Below are 5,333 nucleotides of genomic sequence, written 5' to 3' on the forward strand. Positions count from 1 at the left end.
GTGGTTAGGAGGATGAGCCAAATAGATAAAGGGGCTTCAGTGGTACAAACTTCCAGTTATAAGATAAATGAGTGTTGGAGATGAAAAGTACAACATGGAGAATTAATCAATAATATAATAATGTTGTATGGTGACAGATGAGACTACACTTATCATGGTGAGCATGGAGTAATGTACAGAATTGTCAAATCAGTGTTATGTATCTGAAACTTATATAACACTGTATGCCAATTACACTTCAATGATTTTTAAAAAATTGTGGGCTTCTATGAAAGCATTACTTAGGGGGGAATGTATAGCACTAATCTTCCCCATTAGAAAAAAAAGATCTCAAATCAATGACTTTAATTTCCACTTTAAGAAACTAGATAAAGAAGTGCAAACTATACTCAAAGTAGTAGAAGAAAGGAAATAATAAAGATGAGAGAGAAATCAAAATCAAAACCAGAACATAACATGAGAGAAAAATCAATGAGATAAAAGGTTGGTTCTTCAGAAGAGCAATGAAATTGATAAACCTTTACACAGACTGATTATAAAAAAAAGAGGAAGTAGAAGTAATAAAGTAGAGTGAAGATATAAATTACCAATTTCAAAAATGAAAGATGTGACATTATTACAGATTCTACTAATTTTTGTAAAGGATTTAGGATCATGTGATCAAGAACTTTATACCAATAATCTTGACATCACAAATGAAATGGAAAAATTCTTTGAAGATATAACAAAGTTCAGTTAAAGAAATAGATAACCAGGATGCCTGGGTGGCTCAGCGGTTGAGCGTCAGTCTCTGGCTCAGGTCATGATCCTGGGATCCAGTCCTGGGATCCCAGTCCTGAATCTGGCTCCCTGCAGGGGAGTCTGCTTCTCCCTTTGCCTATATCTCTGCCTCTCTCTCTGTGTTTCTCATGAATTAATAAATAAACAAAACCTTAAAAAAAACTTAAAAAAAAAAAGAAATAACCTGCATAGCCATTGATCTACTAAACAAATTGAGTTTGTTGTTCAAAATCTTTCCACAAAATAAACAAAAAACACTCGGCCCAGATGGCTTCACTACTTAATTCTTCCAAGTACTTATGGTAGAAAAAAAATTCTAATTCTATACAGTCTTTTAACAAACTGAAAGGAATACTTCCCAACTTGTTCTATATAAGCAGCATTACCATAATACCAAAGCCAATAAATATATTACAAGAAATGAAAACCAGAGTGCAATATTTCTCATGAACATACATGCTAACAAGATTTTATCAAATAAACCCAATGATACATAAAAGAGGTAATACATCACAACCGAGTATGCCTTAGCCAAGGAATGCAACATTGATGGGACATTCAAAAATTATTCATGTGGTCCAAGGTTGAAAATGGCGGTGGTGGGGGTGGCTATGTCCCAGCTCTCTGGGCTGCTAGGTGGGACTGCTGGGGCAGTCCATGTCGAGTGGCGCCCGTGGAGGAGGGCTCAGCTGCATGTGGAAGGCCCACCTACTTCACAGCACTCACTTCACTCAGGAGTAAGCATGTTGAATATCTTCCTGAAGTCCCATCACGGACAGCAAGAGAGACCTGAGTTCATCGCCTACCCCCATCTCCGCCTCAGGTCCAAGCCCTTTCCCTGGGGAGATGGTAATCAAACTCTATTCCATAACTCTCATGTGAGTCCACTTCCAACCGGCTATGAAGATGAATAAAGAGAACCTGGACCACCACCCAGTGGGGACCACAGCACTGGTTTGGATTATGACTCTGCATAAGGACCAGGAAAGTATATGGGACCTGAGGCTCACCTTCCTTACTTGTACCAAATGATGACCAGTATACTGATCTTCCATCCCTTTGCTTATGGCAGGAGAGGCTTAAATAAAAACTTGGATTGGTCCATGAAGAAAAAAATTATTCATGTAAATTTACCATGTAAACAAACTAAAAACACAAAACAAAAGCATATGATCATCTTGCTGTAGAAAAAGCATTTGACAAAATCCAACATCCATTCCTGATTTTAAAAACTCTCAGCAAACTAAGAATAAGGATTAATTTCTTCAATCTGACAAAAGCCATCTATAAAAAAACCTGTAGCTATCCTACTCAGTGGTAAAAGACTGAATGTTTTCTCCCTGAGATCAGCAACAAGACCAGGGGCTGCTCTCAGCACTTTTATTCAGCATTATACTGGAGGTGCTAGCCAAGGCAATACAGCAAAAGAAATAAATAAAAGGCATCCAAGCTAGAAAGAAGTAAAACTGTCTTTATTCATAGGCAATATGATCACCTATGTAGAAAAGCTGATGGAACCAACAAAAATATTAGATCAAACAAGTGATTTTACCAAGGATGTGGAAGTCAAGTTCAATCTATATTGATTTCTATACATTATATTGTATATATTTTATATATTGTATTTCTACATATTAGCAATGAACGAGAAATGAAAGTTCAAAAAAATAAATCATTTACAATGGCATCAAAAAAATTAAAAATATTTAAGGATAAATCTACCAAAGTTGTATACTGAAAAACCACTGAATATTGCTAAGAGATATTAAAGACCTAAATTAATAGAGATTATAACACATTCATGGGTCAAAAGCTTGAATATTTTTTTTAATTACTTTTTTTTTTTTTATGATAGTCACACAGAGAGAGAGAGAGAGAGAGGCAGAGACATAGGCAGAGGGAGAAAGCAGGCTCCATGCACCAGGAGCCTGACGTAGGATTTGATCCCGGGTCTCCAGGATCGCGCCCTGGGCCAAAGGCAGGCGCTAAACCACTGCGCAACCCAGGGATCCCTAATTACTTTTTTTTTTTTTTTTACAGAGAGAGAGAGAGTATGCCCAAGAGAGAACGAGCACAGGGAGGGGCAGAGGGAGAGGGAGAAGCAGACTCCTCCCTGAGCAGGGGGTGGAGGCAAGGCTCCATCCCAGGACCCTGGGGTCATGACCTGAGCCTAGGGCAGAAGCTTAACAGACTGAACCGTGCAAGTGCCCCTTGAATATTTTTTAAAAAAATTTATTTATTTATTTGGGAGAGAGAGAGAGAGAGAGCACACGAGCGTGCAGGGGAAGGGGCAGAGGGAGAGGGAGAGCAGGTCTCCCAAGCAGGTTCCATGCTGAGTGTGGAGCCTACTTGGAGACTTGATCTGAGGACCCTGAGATCATGACCTGAGCCAAAACCAAGAGCCAGACGCTGAACCAACTGTACCACCCAGACACCCCAAAAGTTTGAATATTTTTAAGATGTCTTCTATAGACAGGTTGCCTGAGTGTCTCAGTCGGTTAAGCAATCGACTCTTGGTTTCAGCTCAGGTCATGATCTTAGGGTTGTGAGATCAAGCCCCACCACCAGCTGTGCTCTCAGTGAGGAGTCCGCTTGGGAGTCTCTCCCTTTCCCTCCCTCTGTTTTCTCTGGTCTTGCATGCATGTGCTCTCTCTCTTTCAAATAAATAAATATTTAAAAAAGATCTCAGCTATAGACAATGTTTATGTCTCCCAGAATTTATATGTGGAAACTTAATCCACAATGTGATGGTATTTAGAGGTGGAGCCTTTGGGAGGTGATTAGGTCATGTGGGTAGAGCCCTCAAAAATGGCACTGGTGCCCTATACACGAAACCCCAGAGATAGTCCCTTGCTTCTTCTGCCAAGTGAGGACACGGCAAAAAGATGGCAGTCTGTAACCAGGAGGCAGGCTCTCACCAGACACCTACTAGGCCTATGCCTTGGTCTTGGACTTCCCAGCCTCCAGAATTGGGAGAAACAAATTTCTGTCATTTATAAGTCACCATATCCATGGCATTTTTGTTACACCAGTCTGAACAGACTGCAACCATGTCAGTTTTCCCCCTACTCCATTAATCTAAAAATTCAGTGCAATCCCAACCAATACCTCGGCAGGCTTTGTTGTAGAAATTGACAAATTGATTCTAAAACTCATATGTAGATGCAAAAGACCTGTTTATTTCTCAACAATAAGCAAAGACACAACCACCAAGATAAATCTCAAAATAATTATGCTGAAAGAAGACAAAAAAACAAAACAACAAAAAAACATACTGCATGATTCCATTTATATAAGTTTCCAGAAAATGCAAAGCCATCTGTGTAACAGAAAGCAGATCAGTTATTGCCTGGAAAGTAGGGAGAAGTGAAGGACCAGGAGCAGAGGCATGAGCAAACTTCTAAGGGCGATGGGTGTGTTTATTGCCTTAATTGTGGTGATGGTTGCACATGTATAAACATACATTAACACTTATTTTATTGTTCACTTTAAATATGCATGGCTTATTGTAGGTCAATTATACTTCAGTAAAGCTGCCCCAAAAAAAAAAAAAAAAGCACTTGTGAGAGAGAAATTGAAAATGCTTTGTTTTTTTAAGTGAGTCCATTTTTGAACCTCATTATTTAAATCCTATTACAAACAAGTTTCTTGTGACGTGTTCATCAATGATAATAACACATCAACGCATGAGGACACCGGAATGAGAATGGCTCCTCTGGTATGTATAATGTTTTTTTAATTTTAATTTTTTATTTTTTAATATTTTATTGATTTATTTGAGAGAGAGATAATGAGAGAGAACGTGAGCACTGAGAAAAGGGAGAAGCAGAGAGCCAGACGTGGGGCTCGATCCCAGGACCCTGAGATCATGACCTGAGCTGGAGGCAGGTACTTAACCAACTGAGCCCCCCAGGGGCCCCTGAATATTGAATTATTATTATAAGAAGCTAAGAACAACCAGTCATTCCAGTGGTTAGAAGGAGCAGCTGGGCATGTGATCTAGGTGCTCTGGCTTTAGATTCAGCACATAGTTGGGCACCAGGATTTCAACGGGACCAGAATTTCAAAGCAAACTCAAACGGGATTGGGAAAGAGGAGCAGAAACACCTCAGGGCATTTATCTAAAGAGTTCACAGAATGTTGTTCTGCTTGCTATTCCAACATCCTCCCAGAATGTGACCTCCTGCGATCCAGCTACCTCTGTTACCAAGGGCTTCCAAGATTAGGATGGATAGTTGGCCTCCCGGAGAAGAGACAAGAGCACAGGGCCATTTTGAACCTCATACAAACCACAAGGAACTCACTATTTCTGGTGTCCCTTTCATTTACTCATCCGAGTCCCTAACTGGGGTTTGGTGCCCATCCAGTTTGAATCAGTCCTGTTGGCCGCGGACACCAAGCCACCTCTGGTGTTGTTGGGCTTTGCCGTGTCAAATTTACTATGCAGGGTGGACTTTGGTTCAGGTATCAATCATTGATCCACAATTAGGATCAGGATATCAGGGTTTGCTTCCATTGATGCACACGGTGTGAGCCAAATAAAGTTTAGGCAG

At 40.1% G+C, this 5,333-nt stretch overlaps 1 pseudogene; it reads left to right on the forward strand.

Moving 5' to 3' along the window:
- Positions 1-1,370: 1,370 nt before the first annotated feature.
- On the forward strand, positions 1,371-1,694 carry LOC129520511 (cytochrome c oxidase subunit 6A1, mitochondrial-like; annotated as a pseudogene).
- The last annotated feature ends 3,639 nt before the right edge of the window (positions 1,695-5,333 follow it).

This window comes from Nyctereutes procyonoides, unplaced genomic scaffold, assembly GCF_905146905.1.
Source record: "Nyctereutes procyonoides isolate TBG_1078 unplaced genomic scaffold, NYPRO_anot_genome, whole genome shotgun sequence".
Taxonomy (NCBI): Eukaryota; Metazoa; Chordata; class Mammalia; order Carnivora; family Canidae; genus Nyctereutes; species Nyctereutes procyonoides.